This window comes from Phoenix dactylifera, chromosome 1 (assembly GCF_051530095.1).
Source record: "Phoenix dactylifera cultivar Ajwa chromosome 1, Ajwa_hap1_PhDact_Kaust_v1.1, whole genome shotgun sequence".
Classification (NCBI taxonomy): domain Eukaryota; kingdom Viridiplantae; phylum Streptophyta; class Magnoliopsida; order Arecales; family Arecaceae; genus Phoenix; species Phoenix dactylifera.
This window is the reverse complement of record NC_143190.1, coordinates 66645046-66666495: the sequence shown is the minus strand read 5'-3', so window position 1 is coordinate 66666495 and position 21450 is coordinate 66645046. Positions and strand designations below refer to the sequence as shown.

Here is a 21450-nt window from a genome sequence, read left to right as displayed (position 1 = left end):
TATAATTATCAATCAAATCTTATACAAGATCACTTTGGCAATATCTATATTTTTATATTATTATTTTATTGTTTAATACATCCTTGATATAATTAGGTAGTCAATTTATATATGTTTGTGTTGCTGGAACTTGGACCCGAGGGCGGCCGTCGGCTGAGGAGGAGGAGCTTTGGCGAACTTTGGCGGACGGCGATCTATCGGCGAGCGGCGTCCTCCGTGGAGGGGGGGCCTGCAAAAAACCGGTGGCCGGGGTTTCCGGCGCCGATTCTCCGATGCTTAAGTTAGAGGGGGTTTAAATTTGGGAGAGAGGAAGAGGGAAGAAGCGTTCTGCTTCCTTTTTTCTGAGTCCAACCCCTCATTGAGAAGGAGGGGTTCCTCTTTATAGGGGGGTCGGATCACCTGTGATGTGATGGGGCGAGGTCGCCATACGGCTTAGCACGTCGCTCGAGTTGGTGCGCGATCAGGTGAATTAATGCTTCGATGTCGGAGATGAGGCCGGGATCAGAGAGTTGTCACGGCTGACTGAACGCTGCCGAGCCGATTTGCCGTGAAGGACTGAGGATCCGTAGATAACAGGAGCCATGCGCATTGATTGTTGAGTGAGCCGGCGATACACATTAATTGTTGAGTGAGTCGGAGATACACATTAATTGTTGAGTAAGTCGGGGGTTTGCAGAGGTCATGTGCATTAAATGCCGGAGGCGGTGGCAGGGTATGGCCCCTAACCAGACTTTGGCAGGAGGCAACCGCGGCAGGCGGGTGGCGAGGACGGACTTCCGAGGTTGGGAGCTCTTCGGGTCGGATGTTCCGGGGTCGGGCACCGAGCTCGACCGCCCGAGGTCGGCCGTCGTCCGGTCCCCTGACGGCAAGGTTCTCATGCACTCGGAGGGGAAGCTGCGCTCCCCAACACTACCCCTCGACTTCCGAGTTCGAGCCGCTTGCGAGCTCGGGCGCGAGAAGTAGAAGTCGTTATTACGGTAACTGAGATCGAGGAGAGTTGAATTATGTCGGCGCCCTCACGCATCCCGAAGCATCTATAACGGGGGGTTGCGCCTTTTGGCCCTTCGTGGTCGTTTCGTATGGCGAACTCATGATGGGGTCCCAGGATCCGATGGGGTGGCTCCTCGATCTTACAGTCGAGGCGTCTTTCCTAGATAAGTATGCTGTATTGGTTTTCGAGGCAGACACGTGGTGCGATCTAGAGGTTTATTGGGTCTATCGCCTTAAGGTCGGGCGTTGGATCAGCCGCTCGGGATTTAAAGCCGAGACGGTAGTCCGGGATCGAGGATTAGGCCAATTACTAGAGGTCGGACGCATTTAATCTCATATCGGCCGAACGGGGATTTGGGAGGCTAAGATTACATCGGCGCTCCACGCGTCCTGGGGCTTCTTAAATGAAGGGAGCGGGGGCGGCATCTACTCGCCTTTCGGAGCGATCCGGCGCAGCGGATCCATAATGATGTTGCGAGATCCGATGGGACGGCGCCTCGGTTCTGCGCTTGAGGCATTAGTCCGGAATGAATGCGGTGTTTCGGCTTCCGAGGCCGACACGTGGCGTAATCCAGACGGGGGGTGGAAACCGAACCCGCCGATCTGGGCCGTTAGAGGGGTCTATATAAACCCCCCCCCCCCCAAACCAGCCCTAAGAGGAGTCTTGTGATGATCCAAAGATTGATTTAAAGATTGATTTTGATGATCACAAAACCTTGAAGTATAATTACTAATGTTTGTGTTGCAAGGAGAAAGATATTTATTTTGCAAGGAACATAGTAAGTTGGAAGAATACAAGAAGGCCTTCAAAAACTCTCAAAAAAAAAGTTGGAAGAAAGCTTCACTTCATTGGCCCAAGTTTCAAGTTCAAAGGATTCAAGTTGAAGGAGCAAATTCAAAGAAAGATTCAAAAGAATAGTCCTCGAGTCGACTCCTGAAAGTTTAGAGTCGACTCTGACACTCTAGAGTTTCAAAAAACAGTTCTCGAGTCGACTCCGATACTCTACGAGTCGACTCCGACTGAGAACAAACAAAAAGACAGAGAGTTGATTTACAGCGCTACAGTGATCTCGAGTCGACTCCAACTTCAGCGCTACAGTGCGGAGTCGACTCCCAGCTACAGTGCCGGCAGACTACTATTCACAGGTCGACTCCTGTTTCAGCTGAGTCGACTCCTACTTCAGCCGAGTCGACTCGAGCACGCTGGGAGGCATAACGGCTAGTTTTTTCTTGATTCCAACGGCTCTATTTTTGTCTCTAACGGCTAGATTTTTGTTTCCACTCCCTCTAAAGCTATAAAATCAAGAGGAGAGCTAGGGAAGAATGTATGGAAGTGGGAGAGAATATTTAGGGAAGAGATTTCAAAGAGATTACAAGGAAAATCTCCCATAAGCACAAAAGGGCCATCCAAAGCGAAATAGAGAGAAGAAGAGCATCTAAGTGAATCCCAAAGCTTCCTCTCCATCCGTGTGTTGCCTTAATGATCCTCTACCTCGTGCCAAATCAAAAGAGGGTCAAGTAAAGAAGAAGCCGAGTTCCTTCATCTTCAAAATTCGTTTGAGAGTTTCTCTTTACTCCATTTGTTTATATTTGCTATATTTGCTTAGTTAAGAAGCTTGTATTTGCTTTAAATTCTTTGTCTAATATCTTGTAACTTGATTCAATCAAGGGATTGAATCAAGGGGTTAAGGTTTATTGGTGAGCCAAAGGAAAAACCAACGGTGTTAAGGTTTGTTGGTGAGCCAAAGGAAAAACCAACGTTGTAAGGTTGTGGTTGGTGAGCCTTGGGGGAAAACCAACTGGGTTGACTGTGAACCCGAAAAATAATCGTTGTAAGGTTGTGGTTGGTGAGCCTTTGGAAAAACCAACTGGGTTGGATTGTGAGCCCGTGAAAACAATCGATAGGTTCTAGTCGATGAGCCTGTGAAAACCGACCGAGTTCGTTGTGATCTCGCAAAACAACAAGTTGGGTTGTGAGCTTGTAAAACAACCGGCTGTAATCTGAGGGATTATAGTGAAATTCCCAAGAGGTCTTGGGGAGTGGATGTAGGTGCTGGGATGCACCGAACCACTATACTTTTGTTGTGTTTGTGATGCTCTTTGTTGTCTGACTTCCTCATTCACTTACTTACTTAGATACTATGCTTGCTTAACTCTTCTCCGTGCATCCTTTAGTTGCAAGCTTATTCAATTTACTTAATCAAGTCTCATTCAATTGAATTGCATACTTGGGCAAACATAGACTAATCTTTTATTGAATCCGCTGTTTAATAGTTGATTAGATTAGAATCATACTCTTGCTAAGTTTAAATTTCACTAAGCATCCATACAACTTAGCTTAATTAACTCTAAAAGATTAGAAGTAGTTGAAAAGTTTTTAAAAGACCCAATTCACCCCCCCTCTTGGGTTGTCACCTTGGGCAACATCTTGTTCGGTTGCCTTCTCATTTTTGCCGTCTCCACCTTCGTCCTTTTCCTCAACAGAATCTCGCCGGTGGTGCTCGGAGCGATTTCCGGGGACTCCCCCCGTAGGTTTCTTCCTTGTGTTAGCTAGGGGGTTCTTCTTCTTTCTCCTTTTTCCCGTCTCTTTTGTCTTTAGGTTACTTCGGTTTTCTCCAAAATGGGTTTTGGTCCGGAGGAGGTCGGGTCTAGTCTGTCGGGAGAGGAGCTGGAGTTAATCTGCTCCCGGTTCTTTTTCCAGCCCGGGTTTCGTCTCGAAACCGCAGGGCCGGAGGATAGGGTGACGCGGCTGCCCCCAGGTCGGATCGCGATTCATCGTGAAACGCTCTGGGCCGGCTTGCGGTTCCCCTTACACGAGTTCGTGAACAGCTTGCTGGTGGAGTACCAACTCGTCCCAGCACAGCTCGCTCCGAACTCGTGGAGGACCATAGTCGGGTTTTTGTCCCTTTGTCTTGCACATAGGATCCCAACTTCGGCGAGCGTTTTCCGCCGGTGTTTCTTACTGAAGACAAATCCGGCGGATGGAGGGTGGCTATACTTCGCCTTTCGGGGTGGTATGTCGCTTTTCCGGGGTGCCCCTTCCTCTATTCATGAGTGGAAGGGGAAGTTTTTCTTTCTAACGTCCGAGGTGCCGTGGGGATTTGACCCGAGGTGGGGGAACCCCCGGCTGAAGGCTCTTAACAGGCTCTCCGAGCCCTCGACGAGGGACCAGAGGGTCCTTGACGCCCTGCGGGGCCTCGGAAAGGGGTTCAACCTGACCGAGCTCCTAAGAGAGGACGCCTTGGCGAGCGTTGGCTTGAGTTCGGTGCGTCCCGAGGGTAAGAGTAGTCGCATTGTTTCGTCTTTGCTTTATCTGTTTCTTCCTCTTGCTTCTTCTAATGTTGGTTTGATACTTAGAAAAATCTTTTTTGCTTCAGACATTCCTCACATGCCGACCAGCAACACCTCCCTCTTCTCTCGGTTGAAAAGGCGGGAGGCCGAGGCCGGCAGGGCTATTCCCCAGCCTCAGAAGAAGTCGAAGTCGGCCGCCGCTTCTACCTCGGCCGGGATGGGAGGCCCGGAGGCGGGGGTCTCCGCAGCCGTTCGAGGGCGGGTGTCGGCCACCGGTGATGCGGGCTCGGCGGCCCCATCCTGTCCTGTCCCTGTCGCCCAGCGGGGAGGCCCGACAATAATCCAGCCGCGGCGTTCGGGGCCCGAGCCGAGCAGGGGCCCCGAGGTCCCCAGCTCGGACGAGCCGAGCTCTTCAAGAGGCTGAAGGGGGGAATCAGCCGAGCCAGGGTCCCCACTCCTTGAGGGGAGCTCGGCCTTCCACGATGCCGATGTCGCGCATGCAGTGTTTCGGCGCGCTATGCTTCCAGCGGACCGGGCCGAGTTCCGGAACTTATCGCTGGAAGAGATCGTCGACGATACCTACCGCAATACTGTTCGGATAAGCCATTCTCTTAATCTTCCTTCGGTTACTAGTGTACATATTGTATGTTTTTTACTTATAATCGCTTTCTCTCCTTTCTCTTGCAGCACATTCATGAAGTCGACACCTTGGTATTCATCGCCCAAGGATGTCAGGAGGAGACTCGGCGACTCAGCCGGCAGCTGGAGCCGGCCAAGAAGAGGGTCGCCGAGTTGGAGGCCGCGCTGGCCGAGGCCGAAGTGCGGAGGGAAGCGACGGAGGCCGGGCGACTGGCCATCGTTGAGGAGCTCGAGGAGGAAAGGGCTGCTCATTCTTTGGCCAAGTCGGCCTTGCGTGCTTCGGAGGCGCGTCTGGCGGAGGCTCAGTCCGAGATTGCGGGCCTCAAATACGAGGGCGGGGTCCTGCGGCTGAAGGTCGAGCAACTGGAGGCCCGGGAAAGGAGGGCACTCGAGCGAGCCGAGCATGCCGTGAAGCTCTTCAAGGACTCGGACGAGTTTCGCGACATGCTGGAGGAGGAGACCGTGGATGGGTTCCTCCGTGGCTTCGACAACTTTCGGAGGCAGATGGCTCGGTTCTGCCCCCAGTTCGATCTCTCAACGGTTCGTCCGAGGATGGGGTTGGGTACCGACTCCGACGACGAAGTTCCCGTTGCCCTCGCGTCCGAGGAGGAGTTTGCCGTGGCTGAGGCGGACGTGGCCGGGCCGGCGGTGACGGAGGCTCCCCCTCGCAGAATCACCGAGGACGCTCCCGAGGCGCCCACTGAGGTCCCCGCCGCAGACCCCGAGCCCGTGTCCGCCGAAGGCCCCCAGGTCATCGCCATAGATGACCCCGAAGGTGACGCCAACGCAACTGTCGTCCCTTAGGACTTAGACTTTTATCTTCCTTTTGTTGTAAATGAGGTCAGCCTTCAAATTTGTTGAACGGCCGACCTCCAATTTTGTACTTAGCGTTCCGGCACTTTACTAATGAAAAGGTTTTCCTTCGCCCTTCTACGCTGATTTTTCCCTTTTATTTTCTTCAGTTGTAAGCGAGGCCGGTACTTCAACTTATTGTCTCACCGACCCTCGACTTTGTATCCTAGCCTTTGGGCTGCTTGCCAATGAAGACATGCTTCTCGGCTGTGTTTTGCTTTTCTTTCCCCTAACTTGTTTAAGTGTCTAAGTTCCGATTCCGCTGATTAGGGGAGGCTCTGAGCTTGGATTTTAGGAAACTTCACCAAGTCTTGGAGCTCGGATTTGAAGCTCGCAGAGGTCGCCGGGTTTGGCTTTTGGATTTCTGAGGCACCAGGCTCGGGCCTCGGACCCCCGAGAGGGGGCCTTGTTAGATTTGCATAGGTCGCTATCGGGGTATTTGGTCAAGCTTTTGAGTTTGGCTTTTTGGAGCGTAGGTCCGAAAAAATGTTACGGTCGTTCCCTGAAGGGGAGCATGAGCCAATAGTCAAACTGTCATCGGGGCTTTCATGGTTATTGCCCTCGGGCTCGGTCGAGGTTCTGGCAAGCGGAGTCGGAACCTGTAAAGGATACCTCGGCCCTCTTGATCTCAATCAGCACGCCCGTGATCGAGGTCATCTTCACAGGTCGACATCGATGTCTCAATATATCAGGGCCGAATCAGGCCCTTACTCAAAAAGTTTGCATGAGTTGTCACGGGGGTCACCGGTAGAGGAAACGTGCACGAGGTTGGTGGGACCTCGGTCTTGGATCGACTCGTAGGGGCGTCCCGTCCTTGGCCGGGATGAGGTCTCGATCTCAATGGGGATTTTGTTGGCAATACATAGGTAGATGAATATAACAAAGCGGATGTCAAGTTGGATGTACCTCTTGTACCTCCGAGATTGCGCGCTTCGTAGTAGATCGCCTTGTTTCCTGGCTGGCCTTCGGAGTCACCCTTTGGCTTGGGGTCTATTTCAGAAATACCAACCGAACCAGGGGGCATTGCCGCTGTCGAAAGCTTTCGCGAGCGTTGCTCCGTTGTTGCTGTTGAATGTCCCGGAGGACCGTCAAGGCACTGTCCCCGGTTTCCTCGGATTGAGGGGGGGGCGTGAGCTCGCCGTCAGCTTGGCAGTACTTTCCGAGGTCGAGGGAGTTCGGAATTCTACGGTCGACTTGCGGGGCATCCCGACCTTGGTCGGGGTATCGAGCGCGAGGTCGAGGGAGCTCGGGTTTGCTATCAACCTGGCGTCGCTTCCCGAGGTCGAGGGAGTTTGGATCTCTACGGTCGGCACTCGGGGCATCTCAAACTTAGTTGAGGGACCATACATGAGATCGAGGGGTCTGGGGCCGCACTCTCGACCCGTGACGCTTTCCGAGGTCGAGGAAGTTTGGGACTCTACGGTCAACACTCGGGGCATCCCGACCTTAGTCGAGGAATCGTGCGCCAGGTCGAGGGATCTTGGAACGCTCTGTCGACCTGCGACGCTTCCCGAGGTCGAGGGAGTTTGGGACTCTACGATCGACCCTCGGGGCATCCCGACCTTAGTCGAGGAATCGTGCGCCAGGTCGAGGGGTCTGGGGATGCTCTGTCGACCTGCGACGCTTCCTGAGGTCGAGGGAGTTTGGGACTCTACGGTCGACCTTCGGGGCATCCCGACCTTAGTTGAGGAATCATGCGCCAGGTCGAGGGGTCTGGGGACGCTCTGTCGACCTGCGACGCTTTCCGAGGTCGAGGAAGTTTGGGACTCTACGGTCGACCCTCGAGGCATCCCGAACTTAGTCGGGGTCTCGAATATGGGGCCGAGGGAGTTTGGGCTCATCGTCGACCTGGTGACGCTTTCCGAGGTCGAGGGAGTTTGAGACTCTACGGTCGACGCACGGGGCATTCCGACCTTAGTCGGGGTATCTGAGGATCACAAACGACCCAATATTAGAAGAGATATAATCATAATCATTGTAAGGAGGCAAATCATTGTAAAGAGGAGACATGATCCATGTTTCCAATCGCCCGGAATCTCTTGGGATTTTATTGATAATACATCCATAGATTCTCGGAATTTCAGCTTCGCGGGATGGGGGTTCCTTTAAGAGATTTTAACTTGTACGCTCCGGGTCGTTGCACTCGAGCGATTTGATACGGTCCTTTCCAGTTCGGGGTGAGCTTTCCTTGCTCGGCGGGCTGAGAAGCCTCGGCTCTCCTGGGGATGAGGTCTCCCACCTTGAAGAGCTTGGGCTTGACTCTGGAGTTGTAGTACTGGGCCGTTCTCTGCTGGTACCTTGCCATGTGGACTCGGGCGACCTCTCGTGTCTCTTCGACGAGATCCAAGTTATTCCTAAGCCGGAAAGAGTTGGAGTCGGCGTCGTAGTGATCCACCCTTGAGGAAGGGAGGCCGATTTCCAGCGGGATAACAGCCTCCGTGCCGTATGCCAGGTTGAAGGGGGTCTCGCCAGTGGGTAATCGGAACGTAGTCCGGTAAGCCCAGAGGACGTTGTACAGGTCCTCGACCCACTGTCCTTTGGACCGGTCAAGCCTAGCCTTGAGCCCCTGCAAAATGGTACGATTAGTTACCTCAGTTTCTCTGTTTGTCTGCGGATGGGCGATCGAGGTGAAGCGGTGATCGATGCCGAGTTTGGAGCAAAATTTTCTGAAGTGGACGTTGTCGAACTGGCGGCCGTTATCTGATATAAGGATACGGGGGAGTCCGAATCTGCATATTATAGACTTCCAAATGAAGTCCCGCATTTTTTGCTTGGTGATCCGGACCACAGGTTCAGCTTCGACTCATTTGGTGAAGTAGTCGATTGAGATGACCAGAAATTTTCTTTGCCCAGTGGCTAGGGGTAAGGGCCCCACGATATCGATCCCCCACTGCGCAAACGGCCAGGGGGCGATAATTCAGGTCAGCGGGGCCGAAGGTCGGCGCTAGATGTTGGCGTTCCGTTGACACCGATCACACTTCCGGACGAAGTCCGTCGCGTCTTTCTGAAGCGTGGGCCAAAAATATCCTTGTCGCAGGATCTTATGGGCTAGGGCCCAACCTCCCAGGTGGTTTCCACAAATCCTTTTATGGACCTCTCGGAGGGCATAGTCTGCCTCCGAGGGGCCGAGACATCTAAGGAGAGGAGAAGTAAATGACCGGCGATAGAGCTTGTTCTCATATAGGACGTACCGGGAAGCTTGACGCCTGATCCGGCGGGCCTCCAGCTCGTCGTGAGGGAGGGTCCCATCCTGGAGATAGCGGACGAACCCGTCGATCCAGCTCGGCTCGAAGTCGATGCACATGGTTGGTTCAAGTTTCTCTGTGCTGGGTGTTCGGAGATATTCGAGCATCGTTGCCTTGGAAAGCTCACTCATACGGGAGGTCGCCAGCTTTGACAATTGGTCCGCCCTGAGATTCTCCATTCTGGGAATGTGCTGGATGCTGAAGGAACCTAGGGCGGACGTAAGTTCCCGCACCTTTTGGAGATATTTCCGCATCGATGGCTCCTTCGCTTCGAAATCTCCCTGGACCTGATTTACTATTAGCTGGGAGTCACTGAAGGCCTTTAGGTCTTCCACCTTCAGCTCCTTCGCCAATTTGAGTCCGGCAATGAGCGCCTCGTATTCTGCCTCGTTGTTTGAGGCTGGGAACTCGAGGCGTAGGGCTTGTTCAGCCACCACCCCATCCGGGCTGGTGAGGATGAGACCCGCTCCGCTACCCCCCGAGGTTGAAGAGCCGTCCGTGATGAGAGCACAAAAGTGCGAATTACATATCACTTAAATTAGTATTATTGCTAACAAATAATGATAAAAGTATTGTATTTATATTATATTTTTGTAAGGTGCAGGTGATTGTAAATCAAAGCAAAAATGTGCACTAGGTCCAAAAAGATGCACCACCACGGATGACCAGCCAACCGTATGAGTCAACCCCAGTTGCACACTTGAAGGAGGCTAAGTTCAGCCGACCAGTTCACTGCAACCGATTCCCAGTAGCCCAACGCAAAGTGTGCAAGCTCAGCCATCTCGCAGCTTGTTGAGTTGATTTCCGCATCAGCCTTCCATCCCAGCATCGAAGCAGGGGAAGCATCCAACCCTCCGTGATCCACGCGGTGAACCAGCGACCAGCTCCTTCCAACGCCGCATCCAACGAGTGCCCACCGAGATCAGCGCCTCCCATTAGCCCGTCCCAGCCACCCCGTCTTCACTGCATTCCAAGCTTCAATCCCGCAGCCGTCCGCTCACCCTCCAGCTCCAGCTACCGCGATCGGCTCCGAGGCACCAATCGATCCCAGCCATCTGCCGCGTCTCATCCCAGAACACCCAAAGCGCCACTGATCCCGTCCTCCCAGCCGAGATCAGCACCCATTCCTTCCCGTTCAACTTTCGTTTCAACATTTTTCCAGCATCACAGCCGGAACTCGCGTCCGAGCATCCCGCGTCCATTGTTCCCGGATCCGCATCCTAGCTCTTCCCGGCAGTCCGCTCCTCCAGCAGTACCCAAGATCAGCATCCACGATCATCTTGCAACGATCTCCTAGCATCCCGCGGCAATCTTCTACCAGCTTCCCCGCATCAAATCCCCTACAAGCTTCCGGATCCGTGACCTGCTCCTCTTCCGCATTTCAGCCTTCCTCTCAGCCGAGCCCAACGCCCATTCATCCGCCTCTTCCAGATTAGCAAGCAATCAACCTCCGTGATCCATTCCCGTGAAGCGCCGCAGCAGCCGCGATCACCTCCCAGCCGTCCGCGTCCTCCTCCTTTCCAATGCTCGTGAGCATCTCGGCTAGGGAGGGAGGGAGATTGTTATAAGAAGGGGCTCCGATTTGAAGAAGGGGGGCGGTTCTCATACAAAAAAAAAGAGAAAACAGAGGAGTTTTTCCTCTCTCTCTCTCTCGGGTTGTTCTTCAAAAGAAAAAAAAAAGAAACGAGGAAACAGGGGATGCCCTGTTTCCGAAAAGAAAAAGAAAACAAAAAGAGTGAGAAAGAGAGAGGGAGATGATCGGCTAAGGTCCTAGGTGATGGGTGAAAGAAAATCCTTTGGTGTACCGAGTTCATGATGTAAATTCTAATCCTTTGCTTTATACGATTTATCTTTTGATTATGTCATGATTCTTATATGTTGAAAATTATTTTATGATTTATGCTTATTGATACATGTCTTTCTTGATTATTTGATTCATCGTTGACGTTATATGGCATGTTGAATGCTTAAAAAAAAAAAGAATTCATATTATCAAGAACATACTCCATAATTAAATTTTATCTGCTTATAAATCTTAAAGAAAACAAAAGAATCATAGAATTTATTTCATGAATTTGATATTATCGAAGGAGATTCTGGATCCCTACACCATCTTAATATATCCAAAATTCGATTTATTTTCTATCTACAAAACATCATCTTAATCCATGAATTCATTGAATTAATTAATCTGAAATTATGCTAATAATCCATATTTCGTTCCCTGAGGAATCGACCTCGGACTTCCGAGTTATACTACTTGTGCGATTCTCCTGCACTTGGGAGAGCAGTTTTATTTTTGCACCAAGTTTTTGGCGCCGTTGCCGGAGAACGGCTGAGTTATTAGTATAATTTTAGATTTGATTTTTACCTTAGTAGTTAGTATTTTTCTTTTGAAAAAAAAAATTTAAATCTTTACTACTATTTTTAATTCCCTGCACAGTCTGCATCAAACTCTGATATCATAGAAATTAGCCATCTGATTTGACTCAAATTTGGTCAGCTAGTGCAAGACACATTGTTCGATAATCGGAACGATCTGATTGACATTCTGACATTTTTAACACCATCAGATTAATACGAAACCTTGCTGCTTTCTACTTTGAATTTTCTGCATTTAATTTTTTTAGAATAAGAAATTTATTGTTATCATATCTTATTAACCCTTGTTGATAATTGAAAATTGAAAAAAAAAATGACTTTAAGAAAAGATCAAGTGTGATCATTCAAAATTAGAAAAAGAGGGAAAACCTAAAATTTTAAAAATTTTAAATTTCAAATTTCAAATTTCAGACTTCAACTCATAAAATTTAAAAAAATAAATAAATAAATAATTTGCTTGATCACCTATTCAATGAAATTTAATGTCATGTCATAAAACATTAAAAAAAAATCTCTTGATTGTTGCATATAGTATAAGGCATCAGCATAAAATATTTTAAGGGCTGAACCCATTTAAAAAGATAAGGTCGGGATTTCATCACTCGTCCTTAGCCCAAAAAATCACCCCAGTGCATAAATATCCTAAGCTTAACTAAAATCAACTAGACGTTGGCCCCTAAGGACATTCGAGCTCAATAGGACGAAGACCACCGAAAGTTGCACCAATTTCGCTCTGTGGCTTAGTTGATGTCTAGGCAAGCTTTGTCCCTATAAGGAAGACAGTTCATCTGTTCGAGGCAAGTGGGTTTTAAGTGGGACCTTTGCGAACGCATCGTGACCCCTCCACTTACCTGGGAGCTTACCTGGTCAACTCAGTTCATTAGACCGGATTGGAGGCTTAGGTGCCCTCTTCAAACCAGTTAGGAGCTGTCTAGAAATTTAAGAAAAACATTAGAAATTGAGGTGTAATGTTTTGTTGCATGTTTGATTGTAAATAGATTTTCGTTTTAGGGTATCTTTAGTTGGTACTTATATTTATTTTAAAAAAAGAGAGAGAAAAATATTTTGCATGCTAAAGTGGAATAGGGACGACACCGGTCGATTAAGTCGTACAACTTTAGATCTTAGGACACATTCCTGAAATTCCTTCACAGTATCTCACACCTTGTGAGATGGCTGATTTAAATGAAGATGCGGGGAGTCACCACAATCGAGAACGAGAACCCCATGTTATGACTCTAAAACAATACCTACAACCGGCTAGGACTAGTCAGCCTTCATGCATAATTTTTTCTGATAATGTAGGACATTTTGACATCAAACCAGGGGTAATCCAATTGCTGCCCAAGTTTCATGGGTTAGAGTCCGAAAGTCCGTATCTTCATTTAAAGGATTTTGAAGAATTGAGCATTACATTTAAAGTGCCAAACGTCACCGAGGATGTCCTCAAGTTGACATTGTTTCCTTTCTCTCTAAAGGATAAGGCCAAAACATGGCTAAACTCTTTGCGACCTAGATCAATAAGAACTTGGCAAGATATGCAGAGAGAATTTTTAAAGAAGTTCTTCCCCACACAAAGGACCAACTTTTTGAAAAGACATATCAGCAATTTCCAACAAAAAGATAATGAAACATTTTATGAATGTTGGGAAAGATTTAAAGACCTTCTTCTCTCATGTCCTCATCACGGATTCGAAACTTGGAGAACCATTAGCTTCTTTTATGAAGGTTTATCTCCACAGTTGAAACAGTTTGTAGAGACCATGTGCAATGGTAGATTCTTAGAAAAACAACCTGATGAGGCATGGGAATATTTGGATTCCCTTGCTGAGACTGCCCAACTTTGGGATAACGGGGATAGAAACAACAAGTCTTCGCCTAAGCCTACTAGCTCTGTACAGGGAGGCCTTTACAACCTCAGAACTGAGGATGATCTTCATGCTAAAATGGCAGCCCTCACTAGGAAGGTAGAAGAAATTGAGCTCAGGAAGATTGAGCTTGTCAAGACTATAGAACTTAGAAATGAGTGTTGTGGTATCTGCGATATGTCGGGTCATACTACTACAGATTGTCCCACCATACCGGCATTCAAAGAAGTCTTGCACGATCAAGCAAATGCTATGAACTCCTACCAAAAGCCTTATAACGATCCATACTCGAATACCTATAACCCTGGTTGGAAGAATCATCCAAACTTTAGGTGGAGAAACGATCATCCTCAACAGTCACACCATTCAGCTCCTCCACCTGCACATCCTACTTATGCACCATCACCTTCTCAAAAGCCAAATATCGAGGATACCTTGCAATCCATACAAACTTTTCTACAAGGTCAAGCTAATATCAATGCTCAAAATACTCGAAATTTTGAAGACATAAGGAACCAATTGTCAATGTTGACTACCGTCCTAAGTACCCAAGAGAAGGGTAAGCTTCCAGCTCAACCCCAACCTAACCCACAAGTGCACGGTAGTAATAATACGGCTCCTTCTAGTTCGCATACAGAGCATGCAAAGAGCATCATGACTTTGCGTAATGGGAAAGTCATTGATCAAACCGTCCCATTGAGACCGCAGGTCACTTCTAATTCTGATGCTCCCAAAGTTGATGAAAGGGACAAAGAAGAAGTTGAGGTCCCACCTTCTACTAAGAAAGTTGAATGTCCTTTTCCTCCACCTTTTCCACAACGGTTAAAGCCGTTGCAAAAGCTCGAACCTAATTCTGAAATTCTTGAGCTTTTTAAACAAGTAAAGATCAACATACCTCTTCTTGATGCAATCAAACAAGTACCCTCATATGCCAAATTTTTGAAGGACTTGTGTACTGTTAAGCGCCGATTAAATGTTAAGAAGAAGGCATTTTTAACTGAAAATGTGAGTGCTATTTTGCAGCACAACATTCTCCCTAAATATAAAGATCCAGGTTGCCCAACCATCTCATGCATCATAGGCAACTTTAGGATAGAGCGAGCATTGTTAGATTTAGGGACGAGTGTGAATTTGTTGCCATATTCTGTATATGAGCAACTTGGTTTAGGTGAGTTGAAGCCAACCTCCGTCACTTTGCAATTAGCTGACAGGTCAGTTAAAATTCCAAAGGGGATTATCGAGGATGTATTAGTCCAAGTAGACAAGTTCTACTTTCCTGTCGATTTTATTGTATTGGACACACATCCGGCTTCGAACTCACAGTCTCAGATTCCGGTCATTTTAGGACGTCCATTCCTTGCAACTTCTAATGCATTGATTAATTGTAGGAATGGCGTCATGAAGCTTTCTTTTGGTAACATGACCTTAGAATTGAACATTTTTAATGTGTGCAAACAACCCAATGATCCCGAAGAGAGTAAGGAGGTTGATTGGGTTGAAACCATCGCAGAAGATTATTTGTTAGCTAAAGCAATTAACGACCCATTCAATGATAGCTTAATTGATTGGTGTCCTAATGGAACCAATGATGATGATTTGTCAGTCACACCTATTGTGGATAATCTGGATATCAGGATGGTCAATGGGTGGAGACCAAAAGAAGGAGAATTTGAGAGATTGTCGCCTCGAGAGGTGAAAATAGTACCATCCCATGAGCAAGCACCCAAGCTCGAATTGAAACCCTTACCAAAGGAACATAAGTATGCTTTTCTTGGACCCGAAGATACTTTTCCTGTAATCATCTTGTCTGGACTTGATCATACCCAAGAAAGAAAATTAATTGATGTTTTAAAGAATCATAAAGGAGCCTTAGGGTGGTCTATTGCCGATTTGAAGGGAATTAGCCCCTTAATTTGCACGCACCGGATATATTTGGAGGACAATGCCAAAACCACAAGGCAAATGCAACGAAGGTTGAATCCTACGATGAGAGATGTGGTTAAGGCAGAAGTCCTCAAGTTGCTTGACGTGGGTATTATTTACCCAATTTCCGACAGCAAGTGGGTAAGCCCTACTCAAGTCGTTCCTAAGAAATCGGGTTTGACGGTGGTAGAAAATGAACAAGGTGAACTGGTTCCAACTCGTGTTCCGACGAGTTGGGGCATGTGTGTTGACTACCGAAAGCTGAATTTGGTCACACGAAAGGATCACTTTTCTCTACCCTTCCTAGACCAAGTGTTGGAGAGAGTTGCAGGGCATGATTTCTATTGTTTTCTCGATGGCTATTCGGGATATTATCAAATTGAAATTTCATCGGAAGATCAAGAGAAGACTACCTTCACTTGTCCTTTTGGCACATTTGCTTTTCGACGAATGCCATTCGGGTTGTGTAATGCACCTGCAACATTCCAAAGATGCATGCTCAGCATCTTTGAAGACATGAACGAGAAATTTTTGGAAGTGTTCATGGACGACTTCTCTATTTTTGGCGACACATTTGATGATTGCCTGTCACATTTACAAGCTGTCTTAGCTCGATGTATGGAAAAGAATTTGATACTGAATTGGGAGAAATGCCACTTCATGGTGCCAAAGGGAATTGTCTTAGGACATATTGTTTCATCGAAGGGCATGGAAGTAGATAGAGCTAAGATCGATTTAATTGCTAGGCTACCTGCACCCAAGACAGTTAGAGATGTTCGATCATTTTTGGGTCACGCCGGATTTTATAGGAGGTTCATCAAGGACTTTAGTGTCATAGCTCGACCATTATGTAACTCCTATCCCTTGATACATCGTTCAATTGGACTGAAACTTGCCAAGATGCATTCGAGAAGTTAAAGTCTATGCTTAGCACTGCACCCAGGAAGATAGGCAAAGGGGGAAGCGGCTAGAACTTCTCCTCCAACGTAGCTGGTAAGGCTATTGAGAAGGCATCGTTCGACCACCTGATTGGTCATTACTTTTTGAGATTATATGCGACGCTAGCGACTATGCGATAGGAGCTGTCCTAGGACAACGCAAGGATAATAAGCCATATGTCATTTACTATGCAAGCAAAATCTTAAACGATGCTCAAATGAATTACACTACCACCGAGAAGGAATTGCTTGCAGTAGTATTTGCCTTAAATAAATTTCACTCTTATATCCTTGGTGCTCCTATTGTTATCTTCACGGACTATGCGGCACTAAAATATTTGTTGGATAAGAAAGAAGCCAAACCACGCTTAATACGATGGATACTTCTACTCCAAGAATTTGACATCACTATCAAAGATAAAAAAGGAGTAGAGAATGTGGTTGCTGACCATTTATCACGATTAGTTTTTAATGATTCGGTGCCACAGTTTTCCATCAAGGACTCATTCCCTGAAGAGCAGTTGTTTGCACTCTCTATTGTGCCATGGTACACTGACATTGTAAATTTTCTTGTTACGAACCGGATTCCGGAGCATTGGGGGTCGACAGATAGAAAATTTTTTTTGCGCGAAGTAAAAAATTATTACTATGACGAACCCTATTTATTTAAATATTGCAATGATCAAATCTTTAGACGATGCATACCGGATCATGATATACAAAGCGTACTCTCTTTCTGCCATACTGATGCTTGTGGTGGACACTTTGCCTCTAAGAAAACTGTTGCAAAGGTCTTGCAATGTGGTTTCTATTGGCCTACTATGTTCAAAGATGCCCACGAGTTCTGCAGAACATGTGATCCATGTCAACGTATTGGAAGTCTAACTCGTAGGCAAATGATGCCTCTTCAACCCATTACTATTATCGAAATTTTCGATTGTTGGGGCATCGATTTTATGGGCCCATTCCCACCGTCTTTTGGATATGAATACATTTTAGTTGGTGTCGAGTATGTGTCCAAATGGGTAGAAGCTGTCGCTTGTAGGACCAATGATCACAAACCTATCCTGAAGTTTTTAAAAGAAAATATTTTTTCACGATTTGGGATGCTTAAGGTTATAATTAGTGACGGTGGAAAACACTTTTGTAATAAGCCTTTCGAGACCTTATTGAAAAAGTATGGTGTCACCCATAAAGTTGCTACCCCATATCATCCGCAAACTAGTGGCCAGGTAGAGTTAGCCAATAGGGAGATCAAGCATATTTTAGAGAAAACGGTGAACCCATCACGAAAAGATTGGTCCTTGAAACTATCAGATGCATTATGGGCCTATCGTACTGCATACAAAACCATTCTTGGCATGTCTCCCTACCGGCTAGTCTACGGAAAAGCGTGTCATCTGCCTATAGAAATAGAATATAAATCATATTGGGCAATTAGAAAATTAAATTTTGATTTACAAGATGCCGGTCCAGCTAGAAAATTGCAATTGAACGAGCTTAATGAGATTCGCAGAGATGCTTATGACAATGCTAGACTTTGTAAAGAACGAATGAAAATGAGGCACGATAGATCAATTTTAAGAAAATCTTTTAAACCTTTACAAAAGTTTTTTGTTATGACTCTCGCTTACATCTGTTTCCTGGCAAGTTGCGATCGAGATGGACAGGTCCTTATATTATAAAAATTGTTTTTCCACATGGAGCGGTTGAGATTGAGAATCCACGAGATGGTAAAATTTTTAAGGTAAATGTGTTGGGAATTGTGTCCCAAAGCCAATTTTTTTAATTGTAAGAAATTGGATTGTGTATATGTTTTATTAAAATGAATAAAAATTTATTCTGGCAATTTTCTATTCATCACAAGTGTTACATCTTCAAATTGAACTCCTGTGTATTGTGATGAAGTCCTTAGGACTAATTTAGTGGATAAAAGAGGTTTTATCATTTAGTCCTTAAACCAGTTCGCGACCAAATGATGAGCTGTCAATTGGACGATAGCTATATCAAGTATAGGTCATTGTGTGTCATTTAGTTGGTTGTCCTCTTAAACCAAGGAGTGTGGAGACACTGTATGGCATACAGGTGAGATGCAGGAGTACATCATCACTGAATGGTGACTCACCTGCGTAGCACTCCACTGTCGGGAGTTAGCTCGCAAAGCGTGTGGACATAAGTACCCCTTAGACCTGAGACTGTCACGGTGACTTGCAAGCAACTCACTGTACTTAGGCACTGGATGACCTGAATTTCTAATTCAGGGATCGGAAGGATGCTGGGTGCAGTCAAGTACTCGCGAAGTCTGTGTATGAGTCAAGATGGGATTGACCGCTCCAGATTTTAGGAGTTGATGTCTCACTGTATTTCAATTCAGTAAAACCTTGGCCAGGGTAAACCAAGTGATAGATCACTTGATTTGATTATTTGAAATACACTATGGATGACCGGATCCAGAGGTCGACGGTCCACTCTGAGGTCATCTTGAGCATCGATGGTCATAGGGATGAATTATGCAACAACCATACGTCTAGGTTCTTGAATGTTGCTTTGCATATTCGACCTATCCGGACATCGGGTATCATTGCTAGATGGTCACCTCGATTAGTGCATGGAGTGGTTCATGTACTACCGGCTTAGTGTTCGAACCTATCGGAGTCACGCACATAAGTCAAGTTAAGTAGGAAGGACTTGATCCAATTTAATTGAGAATTAAATTGTGGGTCATTTGAGATTTGGTTTTGTCTATGTTCAGCTAGCACTGAACATGAGGTACATACTGAATTTCATGGATGTGTATTTAATTATGTCTGTATTCTGGCTTAATCAAGTTTCAATTAATGTAATTGAAATTGATTTGGACTCATTTGTTGAGTTTGGTTTTGAATTGGATGAATTGGGCTTAATGATGATTTTATTAGAATTTATTTCATATTTATTCTAGTCCAAGTGTGACTTGGATTGATCTGAAAATTGAACTAATTGGAGTTCACATGAATCAGATTCATGTGGAATTTTTCCGGATCCAAATCTTTCAAATTGGTCTTCAATTTGGTTTAGAACCAATAATGGACCCAAGCCCATTTGATTCAGCCCATTTGAATTAACCCATTTAAGAAAAGTCAAATTTGATTTGGAAATTTACTTGTTTGCCCCTCTAACTGAATGACACGGTTTTTGTTGGTTCTGGTTTCTTCCTCGGTCCAGTGGACCAATTTTTTCTGCAAGTAATTTTCCCGTGGACCGCGTTACTTCTTCTTCTTCCGAACACATCGAAGGCCGCTTGATCTTTCCTCTTTCGGCTACCATTTGAAGATCCGAAGAGACGTGTCTCTTCGGTTTTGAAACCTCTTTAATATAGTACTGATTTAATTGAAATCAAACGGTTCAAAAAATTCAATAAAATCATGAAACGTTTGGCGTTCACTCTTCCCTTTTGGCGTTTTCTCTTTCCTGGTTCAGCCTTGTCTTTGCCTATAAATAGGCTAGCTTTCTCTTCATTCACAGCTAGAAATTTTATTTGGGGAGAGAGGAGATTCATGATCTTTTGAGTAGCCTGTAAAAGAGAGAAAAAGGAAACGGAAAGAAAGAGGAAAAGAAAAAAAAAGAGAAGAAAGAATTTTTGAAATTCTTTTCTTCCAGGGGCTTATTTGCAAAAGGGTTTTTGCACTATATAGACATCATCCTATCTTCCTGCATTTCTTGGCGTGCGTGTGAAGTAGAGGGTCCGTACATCCGGGCCTCGCATAGCACCAGATCCACCAGTACCAGATCCGGCACCAGATCCAATTCCAGATCCAGTTCCCGATCCAGTACCAGATCTAGCATCCGATCCAGTATCTGATCCAGCACTTGGCCCTATACCAGATTTTGTTCCAGAGTACCTCGACCATCTTCCGCTGCGGGATCGAGGTATGGTAAACATAATATAGTTATGTTATTTATTTATACCTGTTATAAATAAATAAATAAAATTTTAAAATTGATTTTCTGACCTGGCATCCGATTTTATCGGATTTTGCGGGATATTTTCCCTTCAAAATAGACACAGGTTAAAACCTTTTCTTGAGAATTAATTGCAGATGAAGAGGACTTCTTTTCCTTGGGGGAGCCCTCTTATGACTGAGCTTGACGACAAAGGTATGTGTATATTAGTTAGAATTATATTTTTCTTTTACTTGTAGTTTTCTTCTTATTTTGTAGGTCTTCTTTTCTGGAAATCAACAGCTCAAGGTATTTCCCTTCTCTCCAATATTATTTTCTCTACTGTCTCTCATATAAATATTTCTTGTATCTATTACATTGAGGACAATGCAATGTCTAAGTTGGGGGGAGGGAAGTATTTTCAAAAAAAAAAAAACTTGCTTTTGCATTTGATTTATTCTATTACTTTCTTTTCTAAGCAAATGCACATTTATTTTCATATTGAGTTTGTGCAACTATTACGGCAAGGAACACATGCATATTATGACTGATCAGAGACCTATTATTAGATCCCCGCACATGTACTTAATGATTATAGGAAGGCCTCAGGAGTTCATATTTGTTTAATGCATTTTTATTAAGCTGTATCTGTAAAAGAAGTACGAGTATCCTTGTCTGTACTATAAGGTTCATGATTTAGTTTTCACATAAAGATAGAGGTTGAATACCCTGGCTAGATCACCAAAGTGCCTTATGTTCCGACCTTGGTTGACCTATAGTCACGATGCAGTCACGTCATATGGTTCAGTTTACCTCCTCTCTTTTTTATATCGCAAAAAAAAAAAAAACAAGTCTGACCTCGTGGCGTAGTCTGGTTCGAGTAATTAAGCCCGAGGGGTGTTTTACCTAATGCCTTGAGCCAACTGGATCAGGAGTCATTAGCCGAAAACTCGCTACATGGATCTTACTAGAGCCTAAGGGGGTTGGACTATTGTAATCGTCATATTTGTTTAAAAATAAAAATAAGCATGAAAAAGGTTGGTAGGACTGAACCCAGTGACATGTGGTAATGGCTGGTTTGACTCCATTAATTTGGAACTCTGTGTACTTTGGACGTTTAGCTGGGCTTGATAGCTCCTTCTTTATATGCGAACCATTTTTGACAAATTTAGACAACATGAGATATTCTAAAAATTTGATAGATCAGGCTCTAATAAACTGTAGTAAATACTTGTGAACTTGAGTAGTGCACCTAAAAATTCAAGCAGTGCTATGTTGTGGTGGAGGTATTAGTGCTCTAAGAAAGTCATACTCTTTTATGCACACTACACTTTCATATTTTCCTTGCTTTGATAGTTGCCACGCTTGAAAATATATATTAATTACATGGGTATTAGCTTA

At 45.7% G+C, this 21450-nt stretch overlaps 1 non-coding gene across 1 annotated transcript; it reads right to left on the bottom strand.

The window, feature by feature from the left end:
- Positions 1 to 12983: 12983 nt before the first annotated feature.
- Positions 12984 to 13092, bottom strand: LOC120110707 (small nucleolar RNA R71). Its single transcript, XR_005511848.2, has one exon. It is a non-coding gene; the product is annotated as a small nucleolar RNA R71 (small nucleolar RNA).
- Between the last annotated feature and the right edge of the window lie 8358 nt (positions 13093 to 21450).